This window comes from Saccostrea echinata, unplaced genomic scaffold, assembly GCF_033153115.1.
Source record: "Saccostrea echinata isolate AGI-Se365-2 ecotype Australia unplaced genomic scaffold, CSIRO_AGI_Sech_v1 ptg000048l, whole genome shotgun sequence".
Taxonomy (NCBI): Eukaryota; Metazoa; Mollusca; class Bivalvia; order Ostreida; family Ostreidae; genus Saccostrea; species Saccostrea echinata.
In genome coordinates this window covers 2,572,870-2,589,832 of record NW_026889797.1, presented here as the reverse complement: position 1 = coordinate 2,589,832, position 16,963 = coordinate 2,572,870, and the positions used below count along the sequence as shown (strand labels likewise).

The window sequence follows — 16,963 nt, the reverse complement described above, 5'->3', positions numbered from 1 at the left end:
TTAATTGTATCAAAATGTTTGAATTTTGTTTTTTTTTTAAAAAAAAACTTTTTGGCTTCAATATAACCGATATACACATGTAGTAATGCTTTTTCATGAATCTACCTGTACTACTCCTTGGGATAAGGAATTCGTTTAGTTAGCGTGTCATTACTGGATTTGACACCCGAACCAAAATATAGATACCGGAATGGGTCGCTATTACTTATCTAAAAATTGTGAAACATGTGATCTCAACTTAAAAGTTTGGACGTCTTCTGATAATTAAACTATGGTAAAAGAAAGGTAACTCTGTCTGAACATATTATAACAGGAAGAGTTGTCAAACACAACCATACCATCGTACCCCTACAGAACAGACACCGAACTCAGGGCACCGTTTGATGACATTGGACAGCAGATTGGCATTCAACTTCTAGAACTGCGGAAAAGACCTATAAAGATCTTTGAGCATAGTAAGTAGAGCTACATTTACTTTTGTTTAAAGTTAAACTTGGACGAGTGAACTTGTTATAAGGCACACTTAAAAGACATATATGCTTATGATAAACATAAACGCAAGTTAAGCCTTTTATTATGCATTAATAAATATTGGGTTGCGAATCTACCTACCTAGAATTGATGATAAACAATTAGATAATTACTGGAAGTGATATTACAAATATGACCCCCAAAAATATTCCGCGCAAAAAATTCAAAATCGTCTGAGAAGAGGGAAAGCAAGTAAAAAAGGTTTTTCAATTTTGTGTGCTTTTTCCCCTCTCTGTATCACTAAATCATCAAATGGAGTGAAATACTTTGATTATTTTTTCACAACATTCACTGGCAAAGGAGTAAACGTTCTGATATAATGATATCGCACATGTTTCTGATATGTTATATCAATGCCCGTTATTCGAATTTGTCCCCAAACATGTATAGATTACGAAAATTTTAATGAAAAAATAATCGGTTTCTTGATAATGAATGAGATATAGTTATGAAACTCCAGGGTTTTTTTTTCATTTCAGAGGATATTATTGCCGGTTTCAGATTATGGATGTACTGCAGCTTAATAACGGGGCTTGGTAAAACCAGAAATGATATGGAAGCTGCTGAAATCTGTAACACTTATTTTCAACACTTAAGAAAACGGTTATCGGACTGGAAATGGGTTGATTGCATTGTGTTTGACGTTATATTTCAGAAAATCTGATGATATTTCAAGTTACGCGAGTCTCAAAGAAGGATATCTCCATAATTACTTCAACCTTCTTTGTCATTGTTATTGTCATTGTAATTGGACTTGTAAGCTTTTTTTCTGTTTTTGCTTGAAATTGCTGCGCAATATACACTTTATATATATATATATATATATATATATATATATATATATATATATATATATATATATAAATGAATCTCTTTTGTAGCTGGAAAAGAAACCATTGCTGAAAATGTACTCATTTACAATTCATGCTAGCAAACAACCAAGAACAAAATTACAACACAACCTTTAGGGCACTCTTCTTCTGATGATTTTTTTTTTAAAAGTCAAAGTTCCTTCCTCTTAAGAATCATTAATACTTAAAACTTTTCTGTCATACAACAAACTTAGGGTGATACATCGCAAAGTGCAACGGATATAACTAAATTTTTATGGCTTCACATTTCTAGAAACAGTAGTTGCATTTTTATTTTCTTCTTTTTTTTCAACGAAATGTTAAGATCTATGCCTAAAATTATAGTTTATTTAAATTGGATCTAATTCTTCCCCTTTCCATTATATTCTCTTTCATTTGCAAGCAACTTCTGATTTATAAATACGTTTAATACGTTGAATAGAAATGAAATTATTTTCAATTGAGTTTTCATGACATAACTGTACATCGATAAACTATAAAACTTTTTGTAGGTCGAACCCGACCAAAGATTTCCCTTTGTGCGAAGTCTCGCTCATGTCACGTAAAAAAATCTCTGGCACAAGACACTTATTCCTATTTTCTGCTGCCTATGACATAGCAATCTCTTTTATAGGGCCACAAATTATCTGACCGTCGAACTATCGGACCGTCGGACTAACGAACCGTCGGACTATCGGGCCTTCGGAATACTGGGTGGTCACTTTTAGCTACGTCAACAACCTTGTCATTGTACTGAGGCCCCTAACCTTCGGAAAACCTCGGTAACAATTGACAAACCACAATATGCCTAATTTCATATGCGGTAATAAAAAATTCAGCAAATGATCTAATGTCACGAGCCAACCGTTCTGCTCAATCTTCGTGCGTTAGATCGTTTCCAATTTGAATGAAAACTGAATGCGGTTGAAACGAGCACTTGCATGAATTTCCGAGATTGAATGCATTTTGGACCTAGCCTCAAAGTTCCGCCACACTCAAACTCGCAAATTCAACCTGTATTTCCGTGCCATCAAATCCAATATTATACCAACCAAATGCTCTTTGTTTGAACAGAAAGGATTCTAACTTATGTATAAATGAATGACCAATAACTAGAACTCTATGAACCATCATTATGAAGTTACTATAATTCAGTATATACAGTATATAATCGAAAAACAAACAAACAAATGCGATTTTGTTGTAAACAGCGAATGAAATTATTTGGGTGGCCTATACCTTCTGAGGTGGTCTAAATAATCCGTAACAACTAAAGGTAAACTGGCATCGGATAAATTGAGTTCTTGTAAAAAATCTAGGTACGTCCGGCAGATAATAAAATACAGAAGTGATTAAATTGTGACTTCTCTAGCCAAGATAAGATTCCAATATAGGAGTACTAAATTCTGATTGGATAAAAATTAACACTGGCTTTTGCATACACAGTGTCCCTTCCATGCCAGATTGAAAAGTCCATCTGATGACTTGTATAATTAGTCCCCTACCGGTGAAACCGGAGGGGACTATAGGTTTCCTCTGAGTCTGTCCGTCCGTCTGTCTGTCTGTCTGTCTGTCTGTCTGTCTGTCTGACTGTCCGTCTGTCTGTCTGTCTGTCTGTCCCTCTGTCTGTCTGTCAGTCTGTCCCACTTGGTTTTCCGCACTTTTTTCCTAAACGCTTGCAGATATTGAGCTGATTTTTGGTATGTGAGTGTATCTTGATGAGTTACAGATCAAGTTTGCATTTCGTTCCGCTTCATTCATTTTTGACGGAATTACGGCCTTTTCAATTTTTACGGGTTTTCCGCAATTTTCTTCTAAACACTTGTAGATATTGAGCTGATTTTTGGTATGTGGCTTTACCTTGATTAGTTATAGATCAAGTTTGCATTTCGTCCCGCTTCATTAATTTTTGACGGAATTATGGCATTTTCAATTCTTAACGGGAACGGAACCAGATTACACTTGCCGGTAGGGGACTAGTATTGCTAATGCAATACTCTCAGAATGCTTGTTATATACCAGATGCCAAAGATAATGATACCCCTCACCTGCATGTCTGGTGGCTAATTTTAGACCTTCGTCATCATTGTTATCCACAATGAGTTTATAATTACAACAATATTATTCCTTTACAAGATTTGCTACCAAAAATGTTTTTAATTACAATAAAATAAGTTTTATAATTACGGCGTAAATATTGAGAGTAGGAACACAGTTGTAAACGATGGAAATGATATAGCTGTTTATCGTATACAAAAATACTAGTTCGGATAATTCAGAAGAAAATGACGCGATATTTAAAAGGATGCATAAAAAGTGTCTTACTGTGAGGTAACCATATAAAAATGTATGCAGAGGCTTCGAAAGTTAAAAAATAGGTTAACTAAAGTGGATCAAAATTATAGAAGAGCTTCCGTGTTCCTCCCTACAAAGTACAAAATACATGCACTAAGTATAAATACTTAAATGTTTAATGATTTTAAACGGAGTAAATGCAAGGAAGTACTTTTAGATACTTAATGCGTAAATTATGATTATTTTTTTTTTAATCAGAGTGCAAAAACTATCACCGAAAAATAAGAAGACGCCAAGGTCTTTAGACATCGTTATCTTGAAGCAATGGAAGAACTTGTCGTCCATTCTTTAACAATGTCCTGGATATTACATAACCTTATTTCTATTTCAAATGCATACGGTAAGGTAAAAATTTAAAACAAATGACATTCATTTTTTATCTTATAATGCTGCATATTTTTTTTTAATATATATATAATAGGCTTTTTGTATTTTGGGGGGGAAAAAATCCAGAAAACATTGCTTTGAATAAGCCTGCCTGGCAATCGCATCCTTACAATCCTGGTCCGGGTGCTTTTTCATATATCTGGTCGGGAGTTTTAGCCAAAAATGCTGTAAATGGACTAAAGACGGATCTTACTTACCCGAGCGGACATTGCGTTATATCACAGGACAGGCTACGGACTGCAACCTTGAGGGTTGACTTAGAATCTATTCTTAGAATCAATCACATAAAAATATATTACAGGACAGATAATGCTAAGTGGGGTATGTATTATTCACATTTTATTTAACTATTATTGTAAACTGTTTTCTCTTTAAAGTACTTAAATTTATAAATCAATAAAAAAGACAGGTCAAAAAACGTTTCTAGCAAGTTGAACATATCAAAAAACACTCATTTTCTAGGTCCAAGCAATGGCTACACTGCACGGTTTCTTGGATTTTATTTATATGTAATCAACACAACCAATAGAAACGACGGTTACTTGTGTTACCATGACACCACCTACACCAGGGCAACCATACCACCTGTTGTCAACATAGCGTGCCCAGTGTATGGACAATACGTTATCTATTACAATGAAAGACTAGAAGGCGTAAAATATCCCAAGGATTACTCTACCTTTGCATTCAATGAAGTTTGTGAATTAGAGGTTTATGGCAAGTACAATTCAATACTCAGAATATCATCGTTTTTGCAAAATTCTTAGAGAAGTCTATTTCTTCAGTTCGTAATATCTGATTATTGCAATCAGTAGGTATAAAAAAAAAAAAATCAGAAGGAATTTAGAACACTATTTTTTATAAGTATGTTTTGTTGTATCAATGTATATATATATATATATATATATATATATATATATATATATATATATATATATATATATATATATATATATATATATATATATATATATATATATATATATAGACATTTTTTTATCATCAGCGTCGACTTTACAGTATTTCTTGTGTTAGATAACTAACCAAAATTACGCTAAACTTTATAGCTAAAATGTAGCTGTCGTAAAGGTACATGTACTGCTAATTTACTAAATTATATACTAATGATCAGAAATATGACTTACTAATGGACTACTTGATAATTTCCTGTGACTTGGTACAATTTTTATGTCATAAGAGTAATAATAGTTTACGGTTTAAATAATTCCTAATGGGTAATATTCATGATAAATTTCTACTCTAATAAATATAGCTTTCATTGTATTAATTCGGGTTATTAGATATGTAATATATTTCATTCTTTATTATATATTATAATGAGTAAAAATAATAATTTAAGAGGGATTTCTGAGAACTTAACTCAAAAGTTTTGATTATATTCTTTTCAGGATGCAATGAAGAGTATTCTGGAGGGAAGTGTCCTGAGTATTGTGAAGATTGTCTACATTATAAACAATGTCCTGAAGGGGATAAAACATGTCAGAAAGGTTTGAACGAGCCTAAAATATAGATTAAAATATCAATTCCTTAATTATCATTTAAAATGTTGCATACAACAAATACATCCTCACATTTCTGCCATATTTGCCTGTAAAATATATGATAAATATAACCTTCAACTAGAGATATGGAAATTTGACCTTTTTAAAGCATTTCATTTTGATGCATTTCGTAGAGGCAAAATGTGCACAATTTAATTGCATCACCCCCTTATATATTCCAGACAGGTTGCATGCCAAAATAATCATTTTATTAATGCTATTCCTGTCCACTCATTTATTTAAAAACAAATATGAATTTAATTGGCATCAATATGAAGCTATGTATCTTTCTTCAAAGTAGTCCATAAAGGGTTGAAAATATGGGGATTAAATCAAGCTTATGTAAATATATGACATTATTGCAAAACTTCCACTGACTATGATCAAACAAATAAAATATGTAAATAAGTCAAATGCATTTTACATCTGTGTTTAGTATGTCCACTTGGGTTCTATGGCCCAAAATGCGAGAAGAGATGCAGTTCAAATTGCCACTACACAAATAGATGTAACTCAGTATATGGTGTGTGTCAAGGAGGGTGCAAAGCTAGCTGGAAAGGTCCTTTGTGTGACAAAGGTAGATAAATTTTATGTGCATATTTGTTTAGATAATCAGTGGACTTTCTTCATTTAATGAAAGTATTTAGTCTGAACAATTAAAACAGATATAGATTATATTTTTATACATGTACAATTCAAATTAAATACACTCATTTCGCTTACAAGAATGTATCCTGATCTAAATAAAAGCAACGGCTTTTTTTGTCTTCTTCTTTTTTTTCAAGTTTAGGATCCATCTGCTTTATATTAAGGTGTTAAAAGTAAGATTATGCCATATAATGATAATTCCCTATGATACCTTATACGTATCTTCTCTTAGAGTGTGGCTCTGGTGAGTACGGTAGAAACTGCAGCATACGTTGCGGACATTGTCAAAATGAAGACAAATGCAATCCGATAGATGGATCCTGTCCCGCTGGTTGCGCAGAGGGATATACGGGAGAAACATGCTCAAACAGTAACTAATATTTTTCTTTTCTCATTCTAGCGTTTTTTATTTTATTAGAGAAAAATGCTTTTTTCAATTACCTTAACACTCCTTTAAAACGATCTAGCTTAAAGCAAATAACTATCTAAAAGATTTACTTTTCATTTTTATCGAGAATTTCAAAAGAATATATATATATATATATATATATATATATATATATATATATATATATATATATATATATATATATATATATATATATATATATATATATATATATATATATATATATATATATATATATAGATACAGTTTTAAAATCGCTAGAGGGTATACCTGTTGTTTCAGCAACGTGTAGATAAATTTGTAAATTGTTTTAACCATTAGATTTTTTCTGAATACCCTAATTATATTTTAAACAATTGGAAAGCATATAAATTAAAATTGCCAACATGTTTTTAAATGTTATACTTGAATATCTTATATGCTGCAAAACACAAACGCACAGATCCTTTCAATGTGCAAAATATTCAACTTGAATGCAACAATGCAGCAGTGACACAAAATAATATATTACAATCTGCTTTAGGATAGGCTAAGTGTTCTGGGTACAGCTGCACTTTCATATCCTTACTCTTACTTTAAAAGAGTGCTAACAATCTTGCGAGATGGTTGTAAACCTTAACAATTACTGACCAATTTTACTGCCCTGCTAAGAAACTTAGACAAATCCTGACACATTGCTCTCTCTCTCTCTCTCTGGGTTTTTATTTTGTGCGACCAATGGATAATAAAGTCGATAGCATTATTTTATGAAATGGTAAGGTATTGATGTCCTACTGAGGTATGAACATTTTGTTAGTTAGATATTCATCGTGAGGTCTGTGAAATCTATTGGAATGGTCAAATGTTTCATAGGTCTGTTTGCAGGTATGTTGCTAAATTTAAAACAGGTTACGAATACCTCGTGTATGCTGCTCGATAAGTTCGCCCTGCAAAAATTACAACCAATAATTACATCGTCAAAATCCACCAAATCTTATAGAAAGACGCAAGATATACCGTGAGGAAATTGCCTCAAATGACAAAATTGTCGTTAACATGTGTTCATGGTATTTTGAAATAAAAAAAAAAAATCTAAAACTTTGACAGATTTCTTGGTAGTGTTTCAAGAAAAATACTGATTCTACTGTCAGGCTGTTTTTTTTTTTTTTTTTTTTTTTTTGTTTTTTTTTTTGTTTTGTTTTTTTTTCCAAAATTTACACAACAATTGTGGGAGGATAAACAAAGACATTTCATCACATATTATCAAATTGTATAAAATGCAGTTGTTTTACAGAATGCTGTTTCCAAATCATTAATAAAGACCTTACAAATGAAAAATAAATATACTTGATGTCACGTAAAGCTTTTTATTCACGTAATTGTCGCAATTAAAATCCATGTACTTTTGTTACAAAGGAAAAAAACACTTTGTTACACTTTGAAACTGCATACACTGCTTTAAATCCTCCTTGTACTTTGTACTTCTCTGTTAAACATACATAAATATATGTACATTTAATTAGAAACATTTTTATTATTGAAGCCTGTACTTGAAGGTTCAACACAGAAATCACAAGGTAAGAAAATTAATTCAAACATAAACAAGCAGGCCTTTTAAAAAAGCTTCCCTGTATTTTTAAAGAATAACTTTTTTATATCAAATAAAATGCGTATGAAGACTACATAGATACCAAGATGAATCAAGAAATATTTTAAACAACACAGTTTCGAAACAACAAAAAAAATCTTTCGGGAATATTTTTATTATTTTCAAACTGCACTGTAATTCTCATTTTGAAAATCGATTTTAACTAATTCTAGAATAATTATCAAGAAGGCAGTAAATTCACGTGTTTTCCTATGATTAAGATTTTGATCAATGTCATATAAAATATGTCTGTTTTGTTTCTATCATTCTCATTTAAATGATACAAGTAATCAACATCTATACATACCATAAGGCGAATGTTGGATAACAACGTTATGTTTGAATTACATTATTTGAAAAAGAAATCAAAGCCAAACTTGAAATTATTTTCTCAAGCGGTAAAACACTTTTTTCTCTATTGCCTACAAGAAAACATACCTTTTTTTTTAAGTATGGTTTGGATAAAAACAAATGTTTAAAGAAGATATTTAAGATGAAGATTACGAACATTAATTCCATTCAATAAATACATATACAGATCAAACAAAGCAAAACTTTGAAAAGCATCAGGGTTGGGATCAGGTTCCATTGAGAAGTAGGCATCAAAATATATATCAGTCACATCCTCCGAAAGTTCTCTGTTGCGATACTGTAAACGCAGAGATAACTCTATATAAAAATAAGGTATGACGAATGTTACGATTTCCATTTATGAAGGCCAATGAACATTCAGCATTGTCCAAAATATGCATCTCCCCAAGATGTACTTTTCCAAACAATTGAAACTATTATTGCTTGTGATCAGATTTCTGAACATGAATTATTATTTTATGGTTGTCCTGTTCATGGATTCCGTATTAATATTCAAATATTTGAAGCAGTACATACTTACATACAATACATGTAGCAGCAACAAAATGATTTATTTGAACACTGCCATGTATGTAACTTTTGTCAATATTTCTAAGTCGGTACTTCATCGTATTTCTCCTTCCTTTTTCTTTTTTTTTTACTACAATGTTTGTTTAATTAGTATTATACTTGTAAAGTATGTATTTACCTTGACCTCGTTGTAGGGAGAAGACAAAATTAGACCTTGCCTGCTGCCCAATCCCAGTTACTGTATTGTGAATAAAATTATGTACAAATAAAGCATTCGACATCAACGTGGCGACAAGATATATTTGCCAAAAAAAAAAAAAAAAAAAAAAAATGGTCATCAAATTGACCATATAATTCATTATCTTTAAAAAAAAAAATACTTGTTAGTTTGTCATCATGGTCTCTTACTAATGATTCTAAAACATCTAAATATAGAAAAAAAAATGTCAGATTACTTGTATCTTTTTCTGATTCTTTCTGGGCTTTTTTAACGTGAAGATTAACAACATGAGTAGTAAATAGGATAAGTTTAGGAAAAGAGATATGCATTCATATTGTTCAACGACTTTCACCTTTGTGTTAAGTCTTTTAAGGAATATCACACATTTAGGCTAATGACGAAAAAAATGAAGATTTATTTATTTTAGTAAATACATTTGTTATTTATTTTTGTAATACATCTGCTTTTTTATTTAACTGAAACCGAGATTTAATTTGCACAATTACGAATTAAAAGTATTGTTTGGACAAGCTTTACAATATTTTTTTCCATAGCAATAGATTTCATTCTCTATTTGTTCTTTGATATTTTTTTTCTCATTTTCTAGATCGTCAGATTAGCCATTTTCTTTTGTTTGTACAAAGCAGAAAATCCAACCGCCTTACATTTTTGTCATGGGGACTTCTTACGATTTATCAATGCATTACATTATAGCCTCTGTTGTTGGATAAGTGTTATTTTCAATTCAAATGCCTGTATAATATTTCATTGATCCTATATGTTTCAATTTCTATTCTCAACATATCATTCTTTCTTTCATTTATTCAGATGAAGGTGATGCAATTCGTCATTTTGATCGCCCTGACTTTAGTGCTCATAGTCATGGAAGCACATATGACAGGAGTGCAGGGTACGGTATCAGAAAGACACGGTTTCCAACGGTTCTGTTGTCGAAATCATCGGTTTCTTTTCCGTTGTTTTAAATGGTGTACCAGGATTCTGATTTCGACAGAATAAGGAATTCAAAATATAATCATGGTAAATTTTTAAGATTTTTGACGGAATATTTACTGCACGTGTATAATAAACACACCCACCCACACATACCCTCACACACCCTTACACACACATACATACATACATACACACACACACACACACACAGAGAGAGAGAGAGAGAGAGAGAGAGAGAGAGAGAGAGAGAGAGAGAGGAGATTAACTAATCAGGTCTAAAGTTAAAGTATGTTTATCTTCTCCATATATAAGAAATATTTTTAGTGTGATATTAGTAGATGAGTTTTCCTTTTTTTATCTTAAATCCAGCGTTACGTTATAATAAATTCAAAATCAAAATAAATTTAAACTAAATTTTTCATGAACTACCTGAATTAATTTGAATTACTTTGAAAATAATGTGTTTTCTATACAAAGTCAATATGATATCATGTCAGTAGTTATCCCGTTATATTCAATTTAACATCGTTTAGGGGAAATAAAAAGATAAGATAATAATCGTTTACTAAGAGACTGGAAGTAATTTTGATACATCACAAGATGAAACGCTTCCTTTAAGATTGGCTTAATGGTGGCTTATAGTCGTCTTTAAGTCAGGATTAAGCACCTTTAAGCTATCTTTAAGTAATAAATACACCATCATTAAGTAACCATTTCGCCATCTCAAAGTCCTAAATGGGTGCTTAAAGATAGATTAATGGTGACGTTTAGGTGCTTAATGATAGCATCTAAACAACCTTTAAGGCACCATTAAGCCACCTTTGAGTCAGACTTATAGATACTTAATGTTCAAACTCCATTAAGCTACCACTAAACCACCTTTAAGCAACAATTAAGACTCCAGTCGATAAATTGCTTGTATTGGTTAAATATTGTTTTCATAATGATTTCTTCTCGAAAATTATAAATGTAAAATATACACGTTTGTTAATTCGGCAAATAACAAAAGTCAAAAATTGCATGTTTAATAAAACATTTGACAATAATTTGGGTTTTCAAAGGTTTGTAGCTGTAAATCATAAGTATTGTACTAATATTCCAAACAAAAATCCTATTTTCTTTTCCCAATGTGATGCCAATATTTCCTCAAAATGATTGAAAGCACGCATTTGCATTGATCGTGCTAGAAATTCTCAAAATCAAGGTAAAGGAGAGTTGCAGTTGCAAAACCAAAAGTGTGTTCAAGGGATAGAAATACAATGTTCCTTCTTCAAAATTATATTAATATAGTGACCAGGTAGAGTGAAAAAGTTCCGAAACAATAAGGCAGAATATTTTTACTGTACATGTATTTATGAATTGCAATCAGTTAAACTCGCATTTGCCAACAAGACCGGGATGTAAAATCAATTTCCAACTGCTCTTGATTGTCTTTAATTAATTGGGAAGTTTATTATTATGACAAATGTCTATCCCAATTAGTAATAGTTTTAATTCAAAGTAACATATGTAAAACCGCTCAAGGTAATTTTAATGCACTACGACGCTATGTTACAAAAATAATGATGTACTAGTAGCATTTTTCTTTCAAAACACCCTCATAACTTCAAACTCTTTTTTTCAGAAATATAATAGATATTGAAAAATTAAAAACAGGAAATAAAAGCTAAAAGTCTGCACTATCAATTGACAAAATTCCGTTACTTTTTGAAATAGGGTCATTTTTGATGATTCGTGACTCTGGCTATTTAAGGAAACTGTAGGCATCTTTAACTTTCTAGAACCTGACTGAAAAGAAAAAAATAATTCTGTTGAATTATTGACGAAAAATTCCTTACGCTAGAAATGCATATCATAATTAAAATATTACAAACAGAGATCATATTTTAAAACCTAAACCATTTCTTGAATTTTCATTATAGGTACCTGCTACTGTGGATAAAGGACACACATTAGCCATCAAAGGATACATTTCAAAGAAAGAAATGAATATTTGTTTTCACTAGTTGTTTATTACTAATAAAACAACAATCAATCAATTAATATGAAAATAACCCTTTTTTTTTTTTTTTTTTTTTTTTTTTTTTTTTGGCATGAATATTTTATATTCAGCATAACGAAAGGATACTGGCAGACACGTCGCCCAGTATAAAAAGGCGTCAATCTTTTGAGTCTATAAGGGACAGAGACTCTAATGCCCGTATTCACACCTGTGTTTAAACCAGGTTTACCACTAAGAACAGCTTACATTTTTTAAATCCGTTTCATACCTGTTTCTCAGAAGTGAGTTAAGCTCACAAATTAAGCTGAGCCTAAACCTGGTCTAGGGTAGGTTTAAATGTTGATTTATTGTTCTTCTAACACTTGAGGACTGCAAAGATTAGATGAAGAGGCTGGATCTCATTGGAAAAAGATAGAAGACAACCGAAAATTATCTGTGACAGATTAAATCTTTTTATATGATGATCTTGCACAAATTCTCTAAAAATGCTATTCTACTTATTATGGACATGCTGAAGTGTGTTACATCAATGTTCAATGCCATTCCCAGGTGGAAATTTAAAGGTGATTTTACATTGTCTCAGATTTGCAACTTCGCTCTCTATTGTGTGTAATTGCAAAGGTAAGTTGTGTGTGTGTGTGGGGGGGGGGGGGGGGGCGGGGGGATTTGAACCCATGCATACGTGTACAAGTAGAATGAAAGTGACAAAATAAGTATTGGTGCTTTTTATTCCTTTAAAAAAATAATAAATTTTATTTGGAAGATTTTTTTTTTTTTTTTTTTTTTTTTTTTTTTTTGAGTGGGTATGCCCGTGCCCCTACAGGAGAAAAATTCCTGAATCTGAATTGTGTCTTTTGCTCGCGTAGAAAATTTAATTATAGAGTAAGTGGAGGTCTTTGTTATATTGAATGAATTAATTTATTGATAGAAATGGTGAGAACATTGTCTCTCCTCAAAATAGGAGGACGCTCCTAGTAAAACATTTTCCATGAAGGAATGAAAGATTTTCTATGAAGATATGTGTTGTCTTTTCATTTTCCTGTGTCTTCGTTTCTTTCTCTGGTTAATATTATACCAAATGCTGTCAAAACACGAGATTGTCTGCAGTTTAGGTAAAACCAGTTTTATTTTCAGTGTGAAACACAAGTGAGGTTTACGTGAGCTCAGCTCAAGTGGGATTTAAACCGAGTTTACTTGACTCTGGCTTACTTGATAAACCTAGCTTATCTGAGCCATAGGTATGAATACGGGCATAAGAGTTCAATTGGTATCCCTCGGATTATCCTCAGGGATATCAAGCATGTGTCGTATGTAAAATCTTCAGATTCCCAGTTTTGATATGGAACCAACTGTTCTTACAAAAAAAAAAAAAAAAAAAAAAAAAAAAAAAAAAAAAATGAACAAATGTAAAGTTTCTGTTAGAGTAATATTTGATGATTCCTTTTCCGATTGCATGTGTTCTATTTCCATGTGTTTTGTCAAAAACTATAAAGCCTTTGACAGTTTGATAACTAGTTTTTCATTTTCTGTTAATCTTACTGGACAGACCTTTTATGCCAAAACTTAGGAAAATCTGAATTGCAAATCTTTTAATGTTGTCTACAGAATAGAATGTACCCTTTATGAGCTTATTTATGTTGGTGAAACCAAGGGTTCTCTCAATAGAAGAATATCGGGGCATAAATTTTAAATTTACAACGGGGACCAGCAGCTTGTATACCAGCATTTTAATTTACCTGAGCATTTTATTCTGTCAATGAAATAATTCTAGAAAAGATTTACCATCATACTAATATCCCATCCTTGAGTACGCCGTACCGTAGACAACGAGAAGAATACTGATTTAGAAAACTAGGCAGGACCTTTCCATATGGTAGCAATGACTATGTCGATATAGTTGGACATTTTTCAAGCCCACAGTGTAGCACTAAGTTTTAACAGTACAAAGATACTTTAACGTAGTCATGAACATCTGTCTTACATTATTATTCACAATGTTTCCTTTGATTCACCACTACCTTATGTAAATAAGCAATTAGGCCTTCCTCACATTCGCACAAAACTTTACGCTGTCCCTTTGAAAGCTTTGAATAGTCAATTTGTAAAAGTCAAGAAAATTCCATATTCGAATTCCTCTACACCAATATTCAGGCTCAGATCGGTGGTAATGGATATTACAAATCATGGGTTTTTTAAGCCATCGCGTTTTACGGAAGAAAATACAGCTAAACTACCCGGTTTTTTCCCCTTAAACTTCAATATGCCAAGAAAGGAATTGATGCGGTTAATATAAGTTATATTCTTAATCAAAAAAGGGTCCAGTCTTGAATTCAGCCATATTTCCAATTGAAGACTACACCCTGTATTTCCTATAGAAATACATCGAGTACTGCTTCCAAAAATTTTAATAAAAAAAAAAAACTTTATAGCGCCCGGATATTGAACATCTGAAACATAATCCTTCATCCTGTTCATGTTCTTCTTCACCCAACAACTATAGTCCTGCTGGCCGGGCACGTTATTGCTGGTACCAAAATGTAGTTGATAATGCGGATTTTATATATTCGAGATGTGGTGTAAATAAGATGCAGATACGAAATAATTCCAAGGAACTTAAAAAAAAAAATAAAATCACAAAATATTACCAAAACCAATAACATAAAAAACTTTTCAACCATGTATACATCGATTCCAAAGAATAAATTAAAGTTGAGGCTCTTTGACATAATTGACAGCTGCTTTTTCAAAAAAAAATATAACTCTAAACATACTTACTTTGTCGTTGGTCATTTGCAAAATAATTTTGAAAAAAAAATCTCATTGCACCACAAGTACCCTGAAGTTGATATTAAAATGATGCCGGGGTTTCTCATTAACAATGGGGTTTTGGAGATTAAGTCTTCCAACAATCTGTTGGAATTCCCAAGGGTACCAGTTGCGCCCCTTTGTTAGTTGATCTTTTTTTTCATTCATATGAAGCAGGATTGATTCAAAATCTTATACAATAAAAAAAAAAAAAAAAAAAAAAAAAAAACTCTTGCTGTGACCTTCAACTAGACATCTAAATTAATCATTGACGTATTATCATTCAACAATAGTTATTTCCATTCATATTTCGACACGATATATCACAATTTGCTTGAAATAAAAAATACCACAGAGCCTAACACATCAGTTTCATATTTGGATACTGTGTGTGTACATAAATTAACGTATTCAAAATTTAGCGCAATCACCGGATATGGAGTGGTTGGCGTAGTTATGAAATATCGCTACACATGTAGCGCTAAAAAATACAAATTCCAAAAAATACTCATTGTCTATGACTTTAAGTAAAATTTTAATATCTTATTCTAAATAATTGTCAAAACATGGTATTAGATTATTGCTGTTCAATTAGCGTGTCCGCCTGGCTGAAAATAGCTTTAAGGTATTTATTATGCGGTCGGAATTAAGTTGTTAGCGTTGTTGAGCGTTTAATTACCCTTAACTAGTAATTAAAAACAATTAAATGCAGATTTCTAGTCTAGGAGAATCAATCATGTGTAATTATATTTGAGAGGGATAGTGTAACTAAAACCGCACGTATATCTAAATTGCCAAGGTTCACATATAGAGTATGTGGGTTGATACAGTTGAACTGAATATTTTTTTGCAAAACCTAAGTAGCGATTCGCCTTTCTATCTGTTTTTTCGGAGGGGGTGGGGGTTAGAAATAGCAGATAAATCTTCACAAAGTCTTGCATATTTACATCATTGCATTTTCAGATTTTATTAATTGATGATTCATTAATTTAATTTATCTGAATATAAATAGAATATTTTTTTTTTCTGAAAAAGGGACTGAGAGATTGTAGGTTATGTGTTTCTTGAACATATAAAAATTGATTGTGTTAGTATCAAAGACGAGCGAAGTCTACCTGTCGTCGTATTGTTTAGCAACTAACTTCCTGTGGTTTCCTTTCTGTATAGTGAACGTACTGTCTTATTATCTCGCTAGCGTACACACTCAGACCCAGACGATTTTATCTAAATACATTGTGCTTCACGGAGTTTCCAACTGCTTGTTCAATATTTCTCCACATCTGCCAAACAAACTTTCAGATTTATTTTGAATGAATAATAGGTTCAGGCTACTTATAGATAAGTTGATTAAACAAGGACTTTAACGTCCTTAGTCAGCATTTTGAAAATTCTATGGTTGTTGTAATGACCTTGTTCGCCAAAAAAAAAAAAAAAAAAAAAAAAAAAATATCCTTTTGTCTTCTTTTGTCTGACGTGTTCCCAACCGATTGCAAGGTCTTTGTTTTATACTGAATTTGACAGCGGAATAATCGGTTTACCTAATCAATGCATCGGGCTCATGGCGGATGTGACCGGGATGCGTACTCCACCTAGGCACCTGATCCCAGAGGTCCGTGTTTTATGCCTTCTTTACAAATTTGTATTTTTACAGATTTTTTTAAAAGTTTGAACACTGTTCGTCTTAACCTGAGTGTTAATGTAAAATCAAATTTGATTATATACGGAGCAAA

General features: G+C 31.8%; 1 long non-coding RNA gene across 1 annotated transcript; it reads left to right on the top strand.

Annotated features, from left to right (window-relative positions):
- Positions 1–8,227: 8,227 nt before the first annotated feature.
- On the top strand, positions 8,228–12,462 carry LOC133203195 (uncharacterized). The gene is made up of 3 exons (XR_009723341.1): positions 8,228–8,299; positions 10,301–10,510; positions 12,349–12,462. It is a non-coding gene; the product is annotated as an uncharacterized LOC133203195 (long non-coding RNA).
- Positions 12,463–16,963: the final 4,501 nt, after the last annotated feature.